This window comes from Pelophylax lessonae (assembly GCF_965119305.1).
Source record: "Pelophylax lessonae genome assembly, chromosome: 2".
Classification (NCBI taxonomy): Eukaryota; Metazoa; Chordata; class Amphibia; order Anura; family Ranidae; genus Pelophylax; species Pelophylax lessonae.
Window position 1 is genome coordinate 545,426,863 of NC_138769.1, and position 24,948 is coordinate 545,451,810.

The following is a 24,948-nucleotide window of genomic DNA, read 5'->3' on the forward strand; positions in this document are numbered from 1 at the left end:
AGTGACTGCGCTCACTCCCCGCCCATAAATAAAGCTATCCCCGCCTATTGGCAGGGTCATTTTCCCTTCACGTGCTTTCTCCGCCGGAGAACACGTCCGCCTACCAATCGGATGAAGCCGTGACCGGCACGGGGGCGGAGCGAGGCGAGCCTTAGACAGCTTCCTGGCTCGCTATAGGGTGGGAGTTGTCTGGGCAGAACTAGTAAGATTGTGGGTGGGGAGGGGGCGTAGACGCGTCTTCAGGGCCCTTCAGTGCTAATCGGAAGCGTCTTCATTCCAGCGCGGGCAGCGCAGTGTCCAGGCCTCAGGTACCCTGCATGTATATACATAGGAGGAATGTGTGGGGGAGGGGATGTGGAATGGAGGGGTGGCCGGGTTTTGGTAGGCTCTGATTATTGTCTCTAATATGTCAGTGTAATGATTATAGTGGGGGCACGTGGTGCTGGAGGAGACCCCTCATTGTATGTATGATTTGTAACAGCGATCCCATTCTGTCCATGTGTCCTGATTAGAGTGCATTCCGACCCCGCCCTCTCCGGGAACACGCCTCCAACAGATGTCTCCTTGGTACATGGATTCATCCTGGCACTTGTTTCCTGCTGCCTCTGTCAGTGCCATGAGCCAGGGCAGGAGTACATCCAATCACTAAGGACTGGTGCGATTCCAGACATTGCATGTGATTCTCACCGCATTGCTGTGCACATTACATGCGATGCAAATTTAAATTCGCATCGCGAAAGGACCCTTTTTTTTTTTTTTTTTTTTTTTGTCCGCACCAGAATCGGAACGCATGGCTGCTCACACCCATGCGATTCCTGTCTGATTTCACAGTTCATGCTGTTCTGCAAACCAATTGAGGGGTGTCTTTAACTTTTTATATTGACAATCGCAGCAGTTCGCAGAGCACAGTGTGAACTGCCTGCGATTCTGATGCGGAATCCGCTTTCGCACCGCATCCAGCGTGAACCGGGCCTAAGGCTCGGTTCACACTTATGCGATGCGGGAAGGCTGCGAATTCGCAGCCTGTTCCCGCATCGCAAACGCACCCTTGGCAGTTCACACTGCCATATGCGATACACTGGGGGTGTCAATGTAATCTTAACGCCACCCCCAGTTTGATTGCATATTGCAGTGCGATTTTACAGTTCGCACAGGATCTGGTCGCACAAGTGTGAACCACTGTGCGATCCGATCCTGATGCGGCTCAAAAAAAAGGGTCATGTGCGAGTTTACTGCAGGTGCAATGCGAATTTCAGCCATACAAAGTGTATGGCTGAATTCGCACCGCACACCCGATCGCATATAATGAAGGAGCAGTGCGCTCCGATATTATATGCGATCGCCGCAGCCGCACATATGTGAACCGGCACTAAGTCCCAGTTCACACTGATGAGATGCGGTGAACCCTGCGATTCAGTGTCGGTTCCCACATTGCACCAGAATCGCACAGTTAATCACACTGAGATCTGCGACTCACTGGGGGTGTCAATGTAAAGTTAACGACACCCCAGATTGCATCACAGTGCGAACTGTGAAACAGTGCAGGAATCGAAAAGCATAGGTGTGAACATCCGATTCCAGTGCGTACCAAAAAAAGTGTCCTGCACCACTTTGGTGCGAATTGCAATTTCAGCCATACGATTTGTATTGCTGAATTTACATTGCATGTGATCTGTACAGCAACGCAGTGTGAATCACATGCAATGCCTGGCATCGCACCAGTGTAAACCGACACTAAGGCCCCTTTCACACTGATAGGTTTTTCCTGCTGCAAGACATTGTATGTGATTCGCATCGCATTGCTGTGCAGATCCCATGCGATGTCTGTGCAATGCATATTCAGTCATACAGTTGTATGGCTGAACTCACATTGGAATTGCCCGAAAATAGTTAAGGAACCCTTCCTTCACTTTTTTTTTTTTTTTTTTTCTTACTGCACTGGAATCGGATCGCGTGGGTGTTCCTGTCCAAATTCACAGTTTGCACTGCGATCTGCGAACCAATCTGGGGGTGTCATTAACTTAATATTGACACCCACAGTGGCACAACTGTATGGCTGAATTTGCATCGCACAGACTTGCATGTGTTCAATGCGGTGTGAATCGCATGCAATGTCTGACACCGCAGTAGTGTGAACGCAGGATAAATCTTATGGAACTTTTCACACCACCACTGTGCTATGGGTGCCGACTTTGAAAAGTCCTGCATCTTAGGTGTGATGTTGAAAACTGCACCAACAACAACGATTTCCATTGAAATGAATGGAAATCGCAGTAAAAACGCACCCTGATTTCGAGTTTTTGGTGCGTTTTTGAGTCGCATGTCTATTTTTCGAAGGTGCAAGCAACCCAGAAACGCATCTGAAACACAGGAAAATTGCGGTATAAACACTTATGAATTTCTACGAAGATTTTGCTGCAGAGTAGTGTGAAAGGTCCCTGACCTCTCCCATCAACTTCAACTCCTTCATGTCATCCCACAAGATGATGCCTGCTGATCCTGCCATAAAGGTCAAGTCTTTTTATAGGGTGACAACCATCTCCTAATTCTGCTCCTGCGATGTCACCGTGTCACATGCTCCCCTAGGGCTGAAGACAAGAGGCTGCAGTGACACACATTGTAGAGGCTGAGCCTCAGGTTGTCATTGGTGAAGCCGGTCCTGAACAATGATGGAGTGAGTGTAGACAGAAGTGGCTGCAAGAGGCTGGAGGAGATCATGGTTCTATCCTTTTGTTCCACGTTAAAAAAAAAAAAAAAAAAAAAAACAGTTTTAGCTCAGTTATGCCCTGTGCACACTTGTGAGTATCATGCCCCTGTTGCACACTTGTGAGTATCATGCCCCTGTTGCACACTTGTGAGTATCATGCCCCTGTTGCACACTTGTGAGTATCATGCCCCTGTTGCACACTTGTGAGTATCATGCCCCTGTTGCACACTTGTGAGTATCATGGCCCTGTGCACACTTGTGAGTATCATGGCCCTGTGCACACTTGTGAGTATCATGGCCCTGTGCACACTTGTGAGTATCATGGCCCTGTGCACACTTGTGAGTATCATGGCCCTGTGCACACTTGTGAGTATCATGGCCCTGTGCACACTTGTGAGTATCATGGCCCTGTGCACACTTGTGAGTATCATGGCCCTGTGCACACTTGTGAGTATCATGGCCCTGTGCACACTTGTGGGTATCATGGCCCTGTGCACACTTGTGAGTATCATGGCCCTGTGCACACTTGTGAGTATCATGGCCCTGTGCACACTTGTGGGTATCATGGCCCTGTGCACACTTGTGGGTATCATGGCCCTGTGCACACTTGTGAGTATCATGCCCCTGTTGCACACTTGTGAGTATCATGGCCCTGTGCACACTTGTGAGTATCATGGCCCTGTGCACACTTGTGAGTATCATGGCCCTGTGCACACTTGTGAGTATCATGGCCCTGTGCACACTTGTGAGTATCATGCAAATGATCGGCCGGTTTTCCTCGTTTCGCAGCAAGTCGGAACCGAGGATGGAAATAATATACGAAAATGTTCGTACGACAAAGGCTTTTATTTGTTGCTTCTGATCATGCGCAGTCTTTCATATCTGATATTTCATCTAAGAAAATGGTTCATATCCAGCGAAAATCTTTTGTTCTGTTCCCATACAAGAGAGATTTTGGAGTTTGTTCTTCGGAAATGTTCGTACGGAGAGTCGGATTCAGCTGTCGAAAGTTGTGTACACACTATACCAAAATGGTGCGATCATTCCTGGGATGGAAAGGTTTGCCCAATTTGCTTAGTGTGTACAGGGCATTAAAGCTCCAGTCCCCATAATCTTCTTTTTTTTTTTTCCCCCAAGAAGCTCCCGTGTGATTGTTAAAGCGGTTGTAAACCCTATTAAAAAAAAAAAAAAACCTGCAAGACAAAGGCATAATGAGCTAGTATGCATCGCATACTAGCCCATTATGTGTAACTTACCTTAAAACGAAGCCCCGACACGGACCCCCGGACATCGCTGCGGGCGCTGCCATGATCCCTCACAGTCTCTTCTGGGTTCGGCGGCTCCGGCGCGCTGATTGGCCGGAAGAGACGGCTCCGGCGCGATGATTGGCCGGAGCCGCGATGACGTCACTCCTGCGCATGCGCGCGGGAGTGATTTTTCCGGCAAGCTCCGGCAAACATAATTGAAGGTCCCCCCGGACCTTCAGAGCGAATGCGCCGCTCGCGCGAGCGGCTGCATGCACTGTAAATATCTCCAAAACCGTGCCGGTTTAGGAGATATTAATCGTACCTACAGGTAAGCCTTATTATAGGCTTACCTGTAGGTAAAAGTGTCAAAAAGCGGGATACTACCGCTTTAATGCTTGTATTTTTAGATTAGGATACTGTTAGAGCTGTATTCATGCTGGTTACATTTAAATCCTTCAAATTTTTACCTGATCTCAGACACCGGCAGGGAGGCCATCATGGATGTGGGCATCTGAAGCCCACTTGTGTCTATTTCCAGGATTTGGTGCAGCAGGCTCTCCAGCATGCACCTCCTGAACTCGCGTTAAGACACTGCGTGAGGCAGTTTGTTCAGTACAGGTTGCCATAGCACGTACCCGCCCCGTTATGGCAATCTGTCAATTACATTCCAGAAGGCAAGTGCAATCGGGCATCACTTAGGGCCAGTTCACACCACATGCAGTTCTGTGCTTTTTCTTTTTCTGCATCAGGTTATATAGTTTCCAATAGCATAGTTCACACCAGTGTAGTCAGTTCCAGAAAAAAAAGTAGAACATGCTGCGTTTTTCCTGCTCTGGACTGGAAGAAAAAAGCATCTGGAATGCGTCCGGAAACACATCAAAAACGCACTAAAAAACATTCATGCAGAAACGGATCTGGAGTGCGTTTTTGTAGTTTGAAGCAGCCCATACACAGCCTGCATGTGATTGTCACACGTATAATGCTTCATTAAATGGCGGTGTCCCAAGTATTTAGCAAAAAAAAAAATATCCATTTACAAATGTACATTGGGTGGTCATTGAGAAGCTATGAACTTGTAAAGAACAGGTGGAACTCCACTTTAATGTTTGTTACATCTACTCTTAAAGTGATACTACAGATAACTTTTTTTTTTTGTATTAAAATAAAGATGTTATACTTCCCTGCTCTGTGCAGCGATATTGCACAGAGCAGTCCCTTGCCTCATCTTTTATGATGCCCCCTTAGCAAGCTGTTATGGGGGCACCCGTGCATTTGCACACTCATGACCTGGGCTGTGTGTGATCATAGACATACGCACAGTGCCAGTAAGCCACGCCCCCCATAGGAGTTTGACTGACAGCAGTAGGCGCCAATGGCTTGTATTGCTCTGTGAGACCAGGGAGAAAGGAAAGGGGTGCTGCAGCCAGGACAGTGCTGGATCTGTGAGAGGAGTCAAGTAATGTTTATGGAGGGATAGGATAGGTAGTTAATGCAGTTTACAACGTGCAGTGCTCCTGCTCTCTGTGCAGTTTACAACGTGCGGTGCTACTGGCTCCTGCTCTCTCAGTGCAGTTTACAACGTGCGGTGCTACTGGCTCCTGCTCTCTGTGCAGTTTACAATGTGCAGTGCTACTGGCTCCTGCTCTCTGTGCAGTTTACAACGTGCAATGCTACTGGCTCCTGCTCTCTGTGCAGTTTACAACGTGCAATGCTACTGGCTCCTGCTCTCTCAGTGCAGTTTACAATGTGCAGTGCTACTGGCTCCTGCTCTCTCAGTGCAGTTTACAACGTGCGGTGCTACTGGCTCCTGCTCTCTCAGTGCAGTTTACAACGTGCAGTGCTACTGGCTCCTGCTCTCTCAGTGCAGTTTACAATGTGCAGTGCTACTGGCTCCTGCTCTCTCAGTGCAGTTTACAATGTGCAGTGCTACTGGCTCCTGCTCTCTGTGCAGTTTACAACGTGCGGTGCTACTGGCTCCTGCTCTCTCAGTGCAGTTTACAACGTGCAGTGCTACTGGCTCCTGCTCTCTGTGCAGTTTACAACGTGCGGTGCTACTGGCTCCTGCTCTCTCAGTGCAGTTTACAACGTGCAGTGCTACTGGCTCCTGCTCTCAGTGCAGTTTACAATGTGCAGTGCTACTGGCTCCTGCTCTCTCAGTGCAGTTTACAACGTGCGGTGCTACTGGTTCCTGCTCTCTCAGTGCAGTTTACAACGTGTGGTGCTACTGGCTCCTGCTCTCTCAGTGCAGTTTACAGCGTGCAGTGCTACTGGCTCCTAATTCCTCAGTGCTGCTTCCCTAAACTTCTGGTCTTCATAGGAAAGTGTTAACTGCAGACAGTGCAGCCTCCATCCAGTCTGTTAGTTTGGAGGAGGATCAGGGCAAAGCCTCACCATTTTAGGCTATACGTTTCTGTTGATGTACACATTGTAGGGAGACACAGCTCTAGTACCTGCATGCAAGAGTGGCTTCATCAGATGCTGCAAGAGAAAGGAGCCACCCTGAAACAGAACGCCTGCGGCAGTGGTCCTTCAACCGGCTTGAACTGGAACATGGGAAGCACTAAAAGATGAAGCTGCATACTTTGTAAGCCCTTGTCCATACAGGTGCGATTTGTCATGTGTTTTCACAGTTCCAAGTCGCACCCCATTTCCGGCAATGGAACCATTTATAATTGCCGTGATTTAGAATCCTGCACTACTTTTTCCGATTTCATTGTAACTTGCATAGACCTCTGATTAAACTAAGTTCTAAGCCGCAATTAAATCTGAGGTGCAAATCCCACTGATCTGCAGCTTTGAAATTGTGCTGAAGTAACACAGTTTCAAAGCTGCACTGGTTTGAACCAGGGCTAAAGCTCGGTATACACGTGCAAGAGAGAAAAAAACCCCCAAAACTGACAGATCCCTGCATCCACAAACAGGGGGGGCCTAACGGGGGGGGGGGGGTGCTCCTCTACTTCCCCGCGCCCCCGCCTCTCAGAATACACTGATCAGCCATTGGAAGCACTGATCGAATGCAGGTTTTCCAGCTGGACTGTTAAGCTTTGTACACGATCAAATTATCAAATGATCTTTCGTCCGATTTTTGTTGCATGCTAGCCTCGTATGGAAAGTGAAGAGGTTACTTTTATATGAAAATTCTCGTATGACAGAATTCAACTTCAGAAGTGATGTAATGTGTTGAATTGTTTTGTATGTATTCTTTCGTTTCTGAGCATGCCTTTGGATGAAAACTGTACTAATTAAACAAAAATCGGACGTTGTGTTCACGTACGATAAAAATGTTATAGCCTGCACATTCAGCTTTGGTCATTCGAAAATTCGTAAATAGAGTTAATGGGGAGTGGAGGAGTAAGGGGGTAATACTTCCCTCAATAATCGCTCCAGGGTTCTTCCTTCTTTCCTATGCTCAGCTTGTAGAGGAGGCAGTAGGTCACCTCCTTACCTTCAGGCGCCTTTCACACTAGCTGACTCCAAAGTCGCACCATTTTCAGTGCAAATTTGTAGTCTGATTTTGATACGACTTTGATGTGACTTTGAAAGGCACTTTTACACTGTGTGGCACTGAAGCCGTGTTAAAGTAGTGCAGGAGCCTTTTCTGAAGTTGCAGTGACTTCAGTCAGGGCCGGCGCTACCAGTATGGCGACCTAGGCAGCCGCCAAGGGCGCAACTTAGGGGGCGCCAGCGGAGCCTGACCCAAGGTAAGTGACTTACCGTAAGTCACTGAAGGGGTTTAAACCCGTGGCGGCTGGCCCATCCATTAGGGGTGCCGCCCCCGCATCCATGCATTTGGCCCTCTAATCTACATGCAGGGTGCCAGATGTCAATGAGAGTTTTTTTTTTTTTTTTTTTTTTTTTTTTTTTAAGCACGTGATTGGAGCCAGAGGCTCTAATAGGCTTCAAAAAAGGTGGGCTTGAGGTGCAGAGCATTGCATCCTGAGCCCACCCATTTGTGTGACAATAGCGAATGATTATTTGCTATTGCCACACTGATTCTCATCCTGGCCAATCAGGAAGCGGGTCCTGAGACCTGTTTCCCAATTGGCCAAAGGAGAAGGCATCCTATCGGCGGAGGAGGAGGGAGGAGACGGCTGCCGAGAGGGAGCATGGAGGAGACTGAGGGGGAAGATGTTGCTGTCTGGAGGAACAAGGTAAGTGAACTGGCGCCCGGGGGGGGGGAGAGATACGGTGTGGACTAGACTCTGGAGTGACGCGGGTGGGGGGGGTCCACGGCTAGGTCTGCCTGCCACCCCCCCCCCCCCCCAGCCGATGGAGCACCAGCCACAACTGGTTTTAACCCCTTCAGCAACTTTGATTCATTGAATGCGTTTACCAAAAATGTAAACATTGCACAATATACATCCTCATGCTACATAACTAAGCTCCATTTTATGCTTAAAAAAACTGTTTTATATTTAAGATACAATAATAATATCTTTTGGATAGATTTTTACTCCAAAGCCTTTTTTATTAAAATAACTTTGATAAAAAAAAAAAAAAAATCTGATTTAAATTAAAGAGAATTTTTTTTTTTTTTTTTGAAAGGGTACCCCCCTGTTTTTGCCCACATCCTTCTGGGACATATCTTGGGTCACAGGAGACAGCAGGACAATTCATAAGGTGCAGTGGGCTGTTGGCTGTAAAGCTGCAAGGAGTCGCATCTGGCTTCCCAAAATAAAGATTGCTGGGGACCTGAAGACTGGCAAAAGACCAGCCCAGGTTTGGATGCTGTTTTGATTCCTGAAAGCAACAAAGATTGTGTTACTCCTAGAGGATACTTGTGACCGGACCAGGGGTACTTCTGCTGGTAAATTGTAGGTGTAGAATATTAAAAACCGGAGCTAGTTAGCCTGAACAAGTCTGTTGTAGGCAGGGTGTACTCACTGGTAATGTCCACATATCATTGTTTACTCAAAGCAGAATTAAAGAGGAAGTAAAGTCTTCCCTTTTTTTTTTTTTTTTGTTCCCTGCAAAGTAAATGTATAATGTGCTAGTATGCATTGCAGACTACCACATTATGTGACACCTGCAAACGAAGCCTGCGTTGTCCCCGCTGCCGGCCGCATCCATCTTCGCCCATTTTCCTTCCGGGTGTCTGCGGACTCGGGCTGTATTACTGGCTGGAGCCACATGACGTCACTCCTGCGCGGGTGCTGCCGGTCACGCACAGGGCCCTGAAGAAATGGCACGGGAGGCCGTTTCTTCAGAGCGCATGTGCCAATCATGTCATTGGCTGCATGCAATGTTAATATCTCCTAAACAGTGCACGTTTAGGAGATATTTACAGTACCTATAGGTACAAGTTATAAAGGTGGGTTTACAACCACTTTAAGCCATCCATTTAAGGGTTTCCCAAAACTGCCACATTCAAGGCTCGCTGTAAATGTTAAAGTTGCTTGCGCTCTCAACCGAACTGTCATGCCATCAGATGGCTGTCTGTCATGGCTGATCACATGTGCAGCATCAAGAAAACTGCAGATCACACAGAGGCTAAGGTGGCAACTTTCTTGGCTGTAAAGGATAGGAGGATTTCGTTCCACTTTAATTTGAATGGGCTTTCTAAAATACCAAGCAAGGTACACGCGCTATTTTTATCAATGCTGCCCACCGCAATGCACAGTAGTACATTACTGTGTGCCGCACAATCTGTGCATTGAGTGCAATCAGTGGGAATGCAGACTTAAGCCCCGTACACACGTACCGAACGATCGGCCGTCTTTTGTCCGGTGCTGTCCTGTCGGCTGAAAAATGCTAAAGACTGCACACGAATTTTGTCGGCCTACAACAGCCGACTGCAGAAGTGATGTCATGTGATGGTTAACTTTCCGTGTCTTTTTTTCTTCTCTGAGCATGCCCAGTCTTGCTAATCTGCTGTTTGTCGGCCGAAATCTGTACTGACTGGCGAACAATCGGCCGTTCTGGTTACGGCCAACAAATTTTAATATTTTAATGCCTGCATGACAGGTTCTGTTCGGCCGAAAATGCGCTGTCTAAAGCATCATACTAACAAGCCTACAATCGGTCGCGGCTGAATATTTACGGCCGACAATCGGTACGTGTGTACGGGGCTTTAGACCTTGAATGTGGCCATAATTTATAGAGTTTGGGTATAGAGAGTAAAATATGCCTGTTGAGGTTTCCTGGGCTCCCCAGCAATGTACATTATTTTTGCCCATAGGACTGAATTACCAGAACTTCTTTATGTGCGTAACCACCATGCATGTACTCGCATGCATCTGGGCCTTTTTCCAAAGCGTAAAATTTTACTTTTTGAAAAGCATACCCATTTTGTGATCGAGAGCACTCTGGTGCTAGCGGGTTATGGGCATCATTTTTTGTAATTCATTAATATTGACAAAAATACACACCCATACGCTGTATATTGTGGCCACACACAAGAGACCTTAGGCTAAGTTTACACTTGCGTGAGTCGGGAACCTTGTATATAGTCATAAACATTCCCCATCCGTAGGCAAAATGCACTGCTCTTTAGCGGGGGTTGTCGGCTATTTTTAATGGTACCCCCATACTACCTCTGAAAATGCTAGAGGTGCAAAGAACAGAAATTTTTGATACCGGAAATGCAGGATGCACTTGGCCGGAAATCAAAAATGACAGGTTTTCATTTAAAATAATAATAAAAAAAATATATATAATAGTCAGGTCCATAAATATTGGGACATTGACACAATCCTAATCTTTTTGGCTCTATACACCACCACAATGTATTTGAAATGAAACAAACAAGATGTGCTTTAACTGCAGACTTTCGGCTTTAATTTGAGGGTATTTACATCCAAATCAGGGAAAAGGTGTAGGAATTAGTTTGTATATGTGCCTCTCACTTTTTAAGGGACCAAAAGTAATGGGACAGATTAACAATCATAAATCAAACTTTCACTTTTTAATACTTGGTTGCAAATCCTTTGCAGTCAATTACAGCCTGAAGTCTGGAACGCATAGACCTCACTAGACGCTGGGTTTTATCCCTGGTGATGCTCTGCCAGGCCTCTACTGCAACTGCCTTCAGTTCCTGCTTGTTCTTGGGGCATTTTCCCTTCAGTTTTGTCTTCAGCAAGTGAAATGCATGCTCAATCAGATTCAGGTCAGGTGATTGACTTGGCCATTGCATAACTTTCCACTTCTTTCCCTTAAACTCTTTGGTTGCTTTCGCAGTATGCTTCGGGTCATTGTCCATCTGCACTGTGAAGCGCCGTCCAATGAGTTCTGAAGCATTTGGCTGAATATGAGCAGATAATATTGCCCAAAACACTTCAGAATTCATCCTGCTGCTTTTGTCAGCAGTCACATATCAATAAATACAAGAGAACCAGTTCCATTGGCAGCCATACATGCCCACACCATGACACTACCACCACCATGCTTCACTAATGAGGTGGTATGCTTTGCATCATGAGCAGTTCCTTTCCTTCTCCATACTCTTCTCTTCCCATCACTCTGGAACAAGTTGCTCTTGGTCTCATCTGTCCATAGGATGTTGTTCCAGAACTGTGAAGGCTTTTTAAGATGTTGTTTGGCAAACTCTAATCTGGCCTTCCTGTTTTTGAGGCTCACCAATGGTTTACATCTTGTTGTGAACCCTCTGTATTCACTCTCGTGAAGTCTTCTCTTGATTGTTGACTTTGACACACATACACCTACCTCCTGGAAAGTGTTCTTGATCTGGCCAACTGTTAAGGGTTTTTTCTTCACCAGGGAAAGAATTATTCGGTCATCCACCACAGTTGTTTTCCATGGTCTTCCGGGTCTTTTGGTGTTGCTGAGCTCACCGGTGCATTCTTTCTTTTTAAGGATGTTCCAAACAGTTGATTTGGCCACACCTAATGTTTTTTCTATCTCTCTGGTGGGTTTGTTTTGGTTTTTTTCAGCCTAATGATGGCTTCACTGATAGTGACAGCTCTTTGGATCTCATATTGAGAGTTGACAGCAACAGATTCCAAATGCAAATAGCACACTTGAAATGAACTCTGGACCTTTTATCTGCTCCTTGTAAACGGGATAATGAGGGAATAAACGCACACCTGGCTATGGAACAGCTGAGCAGCCAATTGTCCCATTACTTTTGGTCCCTTAAAAAGTGGGAGGCACATATACAAACTGTTGTAATTCCTACACCGTTCACCTGATTTGGATGTAAATGCCCTCAAATTAAAGCTGAAAGTCTGCAGTTAAAGCACATCTTTGTTTCATTTCAAATCCATTGTGGTGGTGTATAGAGCCAAAAAGATTAGAATTGTGTCGATGTCCCAATATTTATGGACTTGACTGTGTGTCTATCTATCTATCATTTTTTTTCCTTTCATTTTTTAATATTATGAATTTAAATGAATGATTTTTTTTTTTGTCAGCCATTATTGGCACCTTAGTGCAAGAAAAATGTATCCCTTTAAATTCTATGTACAGTATCTCACAAAAGTGAGTACACCCCTCACATTTTTTGTAAATATTTTATTATATCTTTTCATGTGACAACACTGAAGAAATGACACTTTGCTACAATGTAAAGTAGTGAGTGTACAGCTTGTATAACAGTGTAAATTTGCTGTCCCCTCAAAATAACTCAACACACAGCCATTAATGTCCAAACCACTGGCAAAAAAAGTGAGTACACCCCTAAGTGACAATGTCCAAATTGGGCCCAAAGCGTCAATATTTTGTGTGGCCACCATTATTTTCCAACACTGCCTTGACCCTCTTGGGTATGGAGTTCACCCAGTCCTCTCCCACTCCTCCATGACAACATCACAGAGCTGATGGATGTTAGAGACCTTGCACTCCTCCATGACGACCTCACGGAGCACGGAGAGTAAAGCGATACTTCTCCCCAGCTCTTGTGTTTTCATAGTAGTTTTTCTATATTGGAGAGGACATTTCTTGAAGCCATCTTTACGTGCGCTTGTTAATGGTACCGCCATCAGATTTTAAATGTTTCTTGCCATCTGTTACTTTGCTCCTGTAAATGTGTTAAATGAGGCAAGACTGTAGCTGTAATAAAACCTTGTGCTTTCAATTTAAAACAAATCAATCCATGTTTTCCTGCTTGTGAACATCTCCGGTGTAATACTGCCTAACTGGTTGGATCTGTTCTATTTACCAAAAATAAGGGCTTAACCCATTCTGATTTTGTGTGATTTAACACGGTGAAGAGTTGCACCTTTTTTAGCCTTCTGTTCGATACAGGCTGGTTCACTCCAAATCTGGTGATCTGCATAGAACAATGCAGGTTCAAAGCACGGACCCAGGAGAAAAAATGTGTTATGTATTCACACCATAATATATGTCTGGCATAAGAAATGTATGTGTACCTTTTTTTTTTTTTTTTTTTTTTTTTTTTGCGGGTGGACGGATAGGGTCCGAGTGTTAGTTTTTCAGGCGGACCTGATCGGACCCTCCAATCTTCTCTCTGGAGTGGTGGCTGTCAACAGACGTGTCCATTGACACCCACGGACATCCAATTCTATCTGCTAAAAATAGGCACATGGGGATCGGGTGGCAGTCAGGTGTTAACAGACAGGCGGTCCGTTTACATCTGACCGCCCATAGTGGAAATCTAGCTGTGTCCATTCTGCTTAAGTGGTGTGGACACAGATCAGCAATCCACCTGCTCAGGGGGGATCAGTGGACAAGATTCCCTACTGAGCAGGTGACCTCAAGCAGAGCCCACCCTGTGTAAGTGCCAGTTCACACTGGTGCGATGCTGGAAACCTACGAATCCACTGCGGGTTCCCGCGTCGCACCGGACTCGCAGGCAGTTCACACTGCCATATGCAAACTGCTGGGAGTGGCAATACAAAGTTAACGACGCCCCCCAGATTAGTTCACATCTCACAGTGCAAACTGTCAGTTAGGACAGGAATCGGATCGCATAGGTGTGAATACCCATGCAATCCGATTCTGGTACAGTCCAAAAAAAAGGGTCCTTCGCGACTTTGGTCCAAATGCAATGAGAATTCAGCAATGCGGTCTGAATTTGCATCACACAGACATCGCATGTGATTTGCATAGCAGTGCGGTGCGAATCCCATGCAATGTGTCTCATAGCATATGTGTTAACTGCAGCACTAAAGGGGCCTTATGCAGCGCAACTCGCCACATAGTATATCATGGTAATGCTTCAGTGCAAATGCTTGAATGAAGTCCTTGTGTGATATTTTAGTAAATTAAAATAAAAAAAAAACATTGTTGTAATAATGCATTGCACAGCCCCTCACTGTGCCTACCAGGGTAGATTTCATTTAAATCAAGTCGATCACTAGTATAAAGGCTTGATTTAAATCATCATTTTTTAAGCGCGACTGTCATCTCTGTCCCGCAGCGGCTCCTCCTCTGACCCGCTGTTGACTCACTGACCGTCCAATCTCGTTAATTGGAGGGCTGGTGATGCGGCAGTGACACAACAAGGTGAAGGACGGGGCGGCAGCAGGTTGAGTGGCTGCCCGTTAAACCGATGCTGCCATGGTGGGTTTGAAATGACAGGTGCTCTTTAAAGAGGTTGTAAACTCGGTAAAATTTTTTCTTTTTTTTTACAACCTGAAAGAGAAATACATAATGAGCTAGTATGCACCGCATAATAGCTCATTATGAAATAGTTACCTTAGAACGAGCCCTCGCCGTGCCGTCCGCTCACCTCTATGACGGGCGACATGTCTAGTCGCCCGGGATCGCGGCATCTGGCCATCTGATTGGCCGGAGCCGCGGTGACGGCACTCCCGCGCGCGAGAGCCGACAGTCACGGCACGCGGCTCTGAAGGAACGGCACGAGCGGCCGTTCCTTCATAGCGCATGCGCCAGTGACGTCACTGGATGCATCGAAGGTAAATATCTCCTAAACGGTGCATGTTTAGGAGATATTTACAGTACCTATAGGTAAGCCTTATCATAGGCTTACCTATAGGTACAACTTGCAGAGGAGGGTTTACTTCCTCTTTAACTGCAAGGACTTATTCTTGCTGGTAGTTGTAAGTAAAATGTATCAATTGTGTGAATGCATCAATGGATTTATTGAATGAGTTTACCAAAAATGTAAATATTGCAGAATACATGCTACATAACTAAGCTGCACTTCATGCTGAATAAACTAAATGATGAATGTATCTTAAATAGAAAACTATCTTTAGATATTTTTACTCTAAAAGCATTTTATTAAAATAAATTTGATAATCAAAAAAATCAGATTTTAACCTGTTGCTGACCGCCCAACGTAGTTTGATTTTTGGCTACCCAAAATCACGTAGTACTATGTGATTTCGTGCGCGAGGTTTCGGCGGTGCACGCCGCCGGAGCCGCGCTTCCGCTGTGTTTAGACACAGCAGGAGGCAGGCTGCGAGAAAACAAAGCAGGTGGGGTCTTCTGTCAGACAGGCAGGGAGAGATCAGGAGTTTCAGCTAAGCTGAAACTTCGATCTCTCTGTGTCTGTCACAGAACCCTTCACATACACGGTAATCACATTTAGGTACACATTAACCCCTTTGATCACCCCCCAGTGTTAACCCCTTCTGTGCCAGTAGCATTTATACAGTAACAGTGCATAATATTTAGCACTGATTACTGTATTAATGTCACTGGTCCCCAAAAAGTGTCAAATGTCAAGTTAGGGGCCCGATCTGTCCACCGTAATGTCACAGTCCTGCTAAAAAAAACACTGATTGCCGCCATTACTAATAAAAACAACAAAAAAATAAATAAAAATTCCAAAAATCTATCCCGTAGTTTGTAAATGCTATTACTTCTGCGCAAACCAATTAACATACGCTTTTTGTGATATATATATATATATATATATATATATATATATATTATTTTTTTTTTACCAAAAATATGTAGCAGAATACAAATCGGCCTAAGCTGATGAAAAAAAAATAGATTTTTTTTTTTTTTTTGTTTATAGCGCAAAATCTTAAATCCACAGAGGTGATCAAATACCACCAAAAGAAAGCTCTATTTGTGGGGAAAAAAAAGGACATCAATTGTATTGGTACAGCGTCGCACGACCGCATAATTTTTCATTAAAGTAATGCAGTGCTGAATCGCAAAAAATTGCCTGGTCATTAAGGGGGTAAAACCTTTCTGGAGCTTAAGTGGTTAAATAAAAAAAAAAAACCCCACCCTGGTGCTTATACAGTGTACACTAACACACACTAGCCCTTAAAGCCTACCTGAAAAGGGAAAGCTCCTGCTTTTGCAGTTGGGCTGCCCCAGCACTGCAAGAGTTAAATGGGGTTAAATGCTCATTTGTCTAGGAAGCCAGAATAATTTTACTTGTCTGATATTTAGTTCCTCTAGTAGCTGGCACTTTCCTCTTCTTTCCTACACTGTGGTAGTGGACTGTCCCTTGGCGTCCTCACAGCTAGTGCAGTAATATGGGTTCTGAGTTGTATTTGATAACGTCAGAAGACCTTGGGGGAGAAGAGGCTGCATGGACTGACCCATCAGCGCAGAGGGAGCCTGCAGAGGATCGGGTAAGTAAAGCGTTTTTTTTTTTTTTTTATGTCCCCTATATATAAAAATAGTGTTGTGCCTGGAGTTCAGCTTTAAGAGATCCATAGAGGATATTCTCCAATGAGTGCCTTGGGTGGACTTTAAAGCTTTGCTGGAAATTTTCACTATGGTGTGAAGTGTAGCAGAGAATTCTATGTTTGTGTGCCTGGCCTGAGTTCATTGGGTTCAGAGCTCTGTGTTTAGCCAGGAATGTGCTGCAAGGGTTCTCCTATTTCAGTCTGCTTGTATATAGTGTGTGTATTGAGCTTGGGCTCATTCACAGCATATCTGTCAAGGGCACAATTATTACACTATAATGCATGCCCTTGTTGCACTATACCACATTGCACACCGGTGTGTGTGTGTTTAGGATAAACTCAGGCTAATTTAGGTTACTAGTCTGAACCTGCCTGAGCTATGTGGCCTGGAAGCTGTCGTTGCAGGTAGCCGGTTAGAAGTGGCCAAGGCATTCCTTGCCTGCAGCTGCACGGGCACATATACCTGCAGTTATGGGGAATGCCTTGGTTGCTTATGATTGGCAGTGCACAGTGCCAGCTTCCTGGTAGGATGGCTCAGGTGGGTTCGGACTAGGATCCCAACACACCTGAGCTCCTCCTTACTGTTAATGTACCCTGTAGCCAAAAACATTTTACTTTCTCACTTTTTTTGCGTCCCTCTCTTCCACAAACTAAGATAATTACAGTCTAAAGCGGGCGTTGCATCCAATATACTGTCAGGAATTTGATGAATACCCTTAATTAACACGCTGTCTGTCCACTAAAACAAGTTTGTCTGCCCCTGTCAGATCCCAGAGAACAGGACATTCAGCTGGATCCTAGGGCCGGTGCCTCCCGTGACCTTGCTGGAGGACGGTGACATTCCTCTATGTCTGTGTGCTTTGTATCAGCTGATGCATTGTGAGTTATTGCATCCTGGCTCAGGCTCAGCACACCACCACTGCCAAGGCTTTACTTGCGTGGTTCTTCCTGGCATTTCATGTTCTGGCTCAGCTTTATTGCTGTTGTTCCCCCTTAAATTAAAAATGTCTCTTTTTTATCAAGGGCCAGTGGTGTTATTTCCTCCTTCTAGTGCATTTAAACCGCTTGGACAAAAAAGACAAAAACCACTTGTTCATTTGTAACTAGTGAGGAACATGAAAGTTTATTGAAAGTTCATCAATCAAAGTGCACAGACTTGCCTGCCGGCAAAAGTCACCTTACCAAAATTTCTGTACAGCTAAAGGGAGTGTTTTAGCATGCAACGCTGTGAGAACATGGCTCTATTGTGGGTCTAAAGCTGGCTATACACTGCTCAAAACTTGGCCAGTTCATCCGGGACCAGCTGAATTTCCGTCAATGTGTGGCCATCCCCGATCTATAGAAGTCAGCTGCATGATCAATTTCTGTGCATATTGGAAAATTTTCCTTGGTCAGCAGTTACAGCCAATCAGTTGCTGATCAGTGTATTCTAATAAAATGTCCCGGTGGGGGAGTGGAGGCCAGTTCTTCCATCGAATTTAATTAATAATTTTTTTCGGATGGAGGAATCTGGTAATTTTTTTTGTTATTTATTTCTATTTTTATTTTTAATTTTTTGTCAGCACGCTGACCAATTTTCAGCCCTTGTTTACACTGCTGCGGCTTCAAAGTCAAGCAACTTTGAATCCGAGATCCCTGCATGACTTCATCGCAGCTTGCATGTGACTTCCTTAGCAGTCAATGCAAGTCATGTTGAAGTCGCACCAAAAGTAGTAAAGGAACCATTTTCGAACTCGGAGCGACTTGCGTCGCACCGATAAGAACAGTTCCTTTTGCTGTTAATGGGGCGTGACTTGTCATACTACTTTGAACTCAAGTCGCATGACTAGTCGTGGCGGTGTGCTGGGGTTCTGGACATTTTTTTTTTTTTTTTAGGTAATTGAATCACAAAAAGTTACCACAACGCACAAGAGAGGCACTGTGTGAATGAGCCTTTTAATTATTGTGTGTTCGACTTGGGCTACATGAGTATTTTTAATCGATTTGCTTCCAAGGCTACATTCGCACAACTAGCACCGGTGTGAATGACCATTCCAGGACTTGCTGCCTGTTCATCTTATTGAAAGCACAGATGATTTCAGTTTGGAATGAAATAAATACATTTAGTGCCAAAAAAGCAGTAAATCTCCTCTAAAGGCCCGTACACGAGTTGAAATTTGGCTGGGAATTTTCGTCCGACGACCGATCTGCCGATTTTCGGTTTGTTAGTATGGTGCTCTTGACAACCGACTCCGACTTTTCGGACGAAAAAATTCTGGTGTGCAGGCTATAAAATTTTTGTCCACCGTCAAAACACGTCCAATTTTCATGCAGTTAGTACAGATTTCGACAGAAAAATCTTATGAGCAAGACTGGGCATGCTCAGAGATGAAAGAACACAAAGAAAGCAATCCAACACATGACATCACTTCTGAAGTAGAATTCTGTCGGGCGGGAACATTTGTGTGCAGTCTAGAGCACATTCAAACCAACAGACGCCACTCTGGACAAAAGACGAACGACCGGTCGGCGGAAATTCGTTGCGTGTGTACTAGGCTTTAGTCTACCTTTTGCATGAGCGACTAGCGCCGGTGTGAATGACAGCGGCAAAAATCTTCTGATTCCAGCAGCTGTTTGTCAAGCTGTAAGCAGCTGTACACTTCAATGACAGGTTGTCAGTGGCCACAGCTATTCATAGCTGTCTGACCAGCCAGTTACTATCTGTGGTAATCGCAGAGACATGCAGCAGTGCACAAAGTGCGCCCAACAGCGATTACGAAGGTAATTGTTGGCTAGGTGGACAGCCACAGATAGCTTTGGCCGCTGCCAACTTGTCCTTGAAATGTACAGGGCTGGGAGGCTACATCTAGTAGCTGTGTCCAATCTGCTGGTGAGAAGGACTCTTTCAGGTCTCGCTGCCAGCAGGCATAGTAGGATGGCATACCATCGGAGATGTGACTCCAAACTTTCGTGGTTGTGGCAGATTTACAAAACCTGTAAAGGTTCTTGGAGAGGTAAAGTTCCATGCCAATGACTCAATGAAGTGGTGTACTTGCAGATGGAGACAAAATTCACTTGGGGGAAGGTGAGAAGATTCCTGGAGTTGATAAAGTGCTTATACCTTTGGTCATAAGCATAGAGTGAGCTGTTGTCAGTCAATGCAAGAGCCAGCCGGTAGACGTTTTTTCATTATATTTAATGGTGTGAATCAGGAAAATACCGCACTATAGCCACTGGATGGTGCTGATGATCATAGAAAATGTTTTTCCCCTCATCAGCATCTGCAGTATTTTCCGGATTCTCTCTATTAGTTATGAGTTAAAAACATGAGACCTGGAGAGGAAACTGGTCCAATGACATTTTGTTTTTCTCGTATTGCACAGAACAAAATGGCTCTACTACTATGTTTTATAAATACACCTGTAAGTGCTAGTTCACACCAGCTGCAGCATTGCAAAACAGCGGCTGGTTTGTGGTGCGGCGGGGCCGAGATCTGTAACTGCTTATCCGTGAGTGGAGCTTATATCGGAGGGTTGGCGTTTTTTGGCAGACGCAAACTGACTGCAGCTAATTGGCCAGTTAGTATGTGCCTATAACAGAGGGTTGCTGCATCCAGAGACGATGTGTAGCTTTCTTTTGAATGTAGCAAACTATCCACTGCTGCCCACCTGTATGAATATAGCTATTATCTTTTTTTTTTTTTTCCCCCACACAGCCTTAAAGAAGGAACATTTAATAGCTGATTGGCTGTGCTTCAGTTGATACAAAGTCTCTGACACTTTGTAATAATCCCTCCATGATATCTAATATGTGTGACTGTACTTCTAGAAGAGATCTGCTAATCTGTCCCACGCTGAACAAAACCGGTTTTATTACTTTCTGCATCAAATAACGCGGGGCACTGTACAAAAAGTGAAAGGCGTGGTGTGAATGCTGAGGAACGCTGCAATTACAAGTCAAAAGTAAAGTAATTCTGGTCTCTGGAAAATGAGCCTGACTGTCAAATTCTAGAAAACAAGCGTGTACATATCTGGTATTTCCTGTACGGCCTTATTGTTGCATAGCTCCCAACTGTCCCTCTGTCCATCTTTCCTCCTCATTTGTCCCTCATTTTGGTCTGATCTATATAGTTGTAAATAAAATGCACTATTTATCTTTTAAAAAAGTGTTTCCAAGTGCTAAACCTTTCATCCAATTTGTAAATTGCTGCATTTAAAAACATATATTTTTTTTTTTTTTTTGCCAATATAAAGGAATAATTGTGTTTAAAAAAAAAAAAAAAAAACACTGGGACTAATTGATTTTTTTTTTTTTTTTAATACATCACCTTTTTAAGGGGATGTGGCAGGGGGTGTGTCCTATGCCTACATACTTTTGCTAATAGGTGTCCCTCATTCCCATCTCAAAATGTTGGGAGGTATGTTGTTGGTGATATTAAAACTTCCATACTCCTCCTTTTTTATAGTCTTTTTTTTCTCTTCTAAGTTTCCCTCCTAAGGTCTTATTCATACGGGTGTATTTAGTGTTACACCCATGTGAGGGCTGTGTTATGTACGGGATACGCTATGCATCTCTGTGCGGGCAGTCCCATTCATGTCCATGTGGACGCTGCAGTCTGCAAGGACACAGCTGCTGCTCCTACTGTTCCAGCCTTGTTGATGTGAGTATGTGTCCCACTATCTGCGTTTGGGCACCTGCACCCACACGGATGTCAAATTGGGAGCAGCGGCTGAGTTCATGCAGCCACTGCGACTCAGTTGGCATGAATGGGATTGCCTGCACATGGATGCATAGAATGCCTTTGTATCCCATACAGGCAAAACACAGTCCTCACACGGGTGTACACCCATGTAACTGAGGCCTAATACTGTCCCCAAGTGGCACTGCCCAACTCCAGGTACATCTGTGCCTGCTGGGAACTATGTACGTGCTTCCGTTTTTTTAGGATTACAACCTTACATGCAGCCATTCCCCAGAGGGACACAGAGCTAATGCCACACTGAATCAGGCGCTGCTGTCAGTCACCATTTTGGATGGGGGAGAATGAGAGGCTTGGCTTTTGATCTCTGCTGGCATGACTGCATATAGGATTGGAGCTCTTGGGCTTCAAGTACACAATTAAAAAAAAAAAAAAAAAATATTTTATATATAATCAAAATTTACCAGTTCGCTTGGAAAAAAAAAAAAAAACTAAAAACGCTCCCATAGTTTTTGTGCACAGTTTAGAAGATTTTGGCTTATTTCCTGCCAGAAAGCTCCAAACCAAAAGGGGTGTTGGTTTTGTTTTCCTGCTTCCAAATGCTGAACTCAACAGAAGTATATGCACTGGGCAGCACATACCTGGAGTTGGGCAGTGCACCGGGGGCAGGGATGGAGCTGTGAGCGAGTGGAGTGTGTAAATAGTTAAATGTAAGAAAGCTGTATTACACAAATCCTAATTTGCAGAAGAAGGAATTTTAATAGAGGAGTTCTACTTCATTACACTGCATTTGTCTGGAACAGAATGTACCGTTGTGATTTGCTCTGCACATGCTTATATACTGAGCTCATGTTTCTTAGTAGGTCATCAAAAGAATGTCTTTAATAAGATTTCATAAGATTCAGTGTAAGTACTAATACGGGACTATAGAGTACATTACATAGCCTCTTAAACCCTGGGTTCTGAAAGTCAATTTGAACTGCCTAGTTAGTTCAAAGCGGGGATAAAAGACCACCGCACACTGGTACGGTTGCTGGAGTCCATGTTTGTTGTGTAGAACAACTGAGCATTGCAATCACAGTCCCCGCCCTGGGATTGCACCCTCTAACGTGTTACACCCAAGTGGACCTATTTAGTAAAATGCATTAAAGGGGGATGGTCCTATAGCAGGGACTGCTATTGCAATGCTAATGGTTGTTCTATACAATAAACAAGAGCTGCACAATCGTTAAAAAAAATAAATAAATAAATAAATCATGATCTGAATTGAACCCCCTCCTCACAATTTTAAAGCGGATCTTTACTGCATCTGAGCATCACAAACCAAAAATGCTACATCATTAATTTTTAATCAAAGCAAACGTCTCAATGCTTTATTTTGGTGAGGAATCACTTTGAAAAACATCCCCCTGCATTTTTGGCTGTGGCCATATTGAGTAAGGGCAAATGATTCATGTAGCATTTACTCCCTGTCCTTAGTGCAATTATGCATTCAGGAGATTGTGCTTAGCTGAGAAACTCCTCCTCACTCTTTTTTTCTTTTTCTTTTTCTTTTTCTTTTTCTTTTTCTTTTCTTTCTTCTTCACTCCTGGGGTGTATAACATCATTTGCCTAGGCAGGAAACCAGGAAGTAACTGAAGAAATGTAAAAAAAAAAAGTAAATATGATACTTTCCTATCTAGTTACGAATGTTAGCAGCATGAGGATTAAAAATAATCCATGTTGATTGGGAGGGTGAAGTTTCACTTTAGTCCGGAATTTCTACGAATCATGTTAAACAAATGCAGAGTCGTCGCCTGCTCAGATCTGTCTGTCAAAAAAAGAATAAAATAAAAAATGGCAGTTGGCAAAATGTTATTAACATTGCTCAGCGCTGAGATAGAGAAATCATGTATCATTTGGTTATTTTAGATCCGGGGTCTTCAAACTATTGCCATCCAGTTGTTCGGGAACTAAAATTCCCATCATGCCTAGTCATGTCTGTGAATATCAGTTTTACAATGCCTCATGGGACGTGTAGTTCTGCAACAGCTGGAGGGCTGTAGTTTGAGGATCCCTGTTTTAGATCAAAGGAATGAACTGCAGTCTGCGAATGAGGTCAGTTTAACCACTTAAAATACCAAGCCTTTTTCTGACACTTGTTCCTTACAAGTTAAAAATCTGTATTTCTCTTTCGTTCATTGACGGGCACAGGTCTTCATCTTCATGTTATGCTGCCCCCTACAGGAGTAAGACACTAGGCAGAGAAAAGCTTGAGCATGCCTATGGGGCAGTCCCTGGGGGTATACTCCTACTTCCTTCTATAGGTATTCAGTTTTTGTTATGCCTAGTCAAGAGTGAGGACCAAGTTCCTTGCTGGGATCTCTTGTCCTAGCTATTTTTTTTTTTCTTTGCTCCTGTGAGAATCTACGATCAACTGCCGAACTGGGTGACAAACTGGATAATCTAGATCCTTAGGGTCCGGCCAGCGAGCGCCTGTAGACCATAGCTTTGCGCTAAATTGGCCGTGACATAACCCAACTGGACGGGGTCAGGCCTGCGAGTTTAACCTCTCGCGAGGGTGCATACAAACTGAATTCAGCCTAAATCTCAGCGTTTCCTCCTGGCTGACAAATTCCACATTACGATGGAGCGGTGTCCTGTCCCGAGTGGTGCCCACCCTGTTCCTGGTGTGGTAAGTAGCTGTCCCACCTCCTACCCCAGGCGGGTTTTGGGGCAGACATGGGCCCCTTCCTGGGATGGTCGGACCCCTGCGTTCCCCTCCTTCCCAACCGTGTCTACCCCCCCGCTCGGTGGTCTCTGTGGCCCCCCCCCATCTGTTCATCTGCCCCCCTGGGGCAGACATACCTTATCATACCACCGCTGGTGCCCCAAAACCGCTTTTTGAGGGAAATGGACCCGGTGGGGGTGCCTGTCTGGGCCTCCCTCTCTGTTGGGACCATTTTTTCCGGCCATTGGACCCCCGGGAGCTGTGTGGCACCGCCATTTTCTTGCAGCCATGTTTTTGGAGCTCAGATGGGCAATGATTAGGTGGTGGGAAGTCCTAGGCCTCTAGTGCTAATAGCCAGACATGCATTTTACTGATCGCTGTTCAGAAGCTTACTGTGAATTGTCTGGTGGTGGTGAGTGCCTGGGGGGCTCCCTTTTGCTGCTATAGAGCGGTAGTGCTATGTTGGGCCTTGTGGTGCGGACAGCGCGGTGAGGTGTCCCTTACAGTGTGTTTTTTACACTTGTGGTGCAGATTCCCTCTCCATTCATGGAGTCACTGAAATACATTTCACCACCTGATCCACTCAGAGGATGCCGGGCCCTCAGGGGCCCCACAACTGGCTGCACTGACTGGAGTCCTTGGTGTCCAAAGTAGGTTTGGTCCTAGGCAAATGGGCTGCCAAAAAGTGTCCCCCTGCCTTCACCTGCTTTCTTCAGATTCAGAGTCTGAATTGGCCGCTGTGGATTCGAGCTACCCTTTAGGGTCTGCATCCAGGCCCCCCCGTGTGCACTGATAGTAAGGATGATTCCTCTAGCCTCATATGAAAAGGCGCTAGTGGATGCAATGGTTGTATAGGTGCGAGAAACCTTACGTTTGGAAGATGCAACTAATGCAGCATCAGAGGCCTGGAGTCACCTTTCCTGACGCTTTTGACGATCTTGTCTCCAAACAGTGGAGGTCTCCAAAGTGCACCTTTGCAATCCCTTAGCGTTTTGCAATGCGGTACCCTCATGAGGAGTCTCTCCTTAAAAAATGGACATTACCTTCATGGTTATTCCAGTGGAAGAGTC

At 45.0% G+C, this 24,948-nt stretch overlaps 1 protein-coding gene across 1 annotated transcript in view; it reads left to right on the plus strand.

Moving 5' to 3' along the window:
* Positions 1-221: 221 nt before the first annotated feature.
* Positions 222-24,948, plus strand: part of SLC25A30 (solute carrier family 25 member 30) — a 97,495-nt gene continuing 72,768 nt past the window's right edge. Inside the window, exon 1 of the mRNA XM_082247398.1 lies at positions 222-308. The gene's annotated coding sequence lies outside the window, so the exon portion shown is untranslated. The remainder of the gene's footprint in view (positions 309-24,948) is intronic.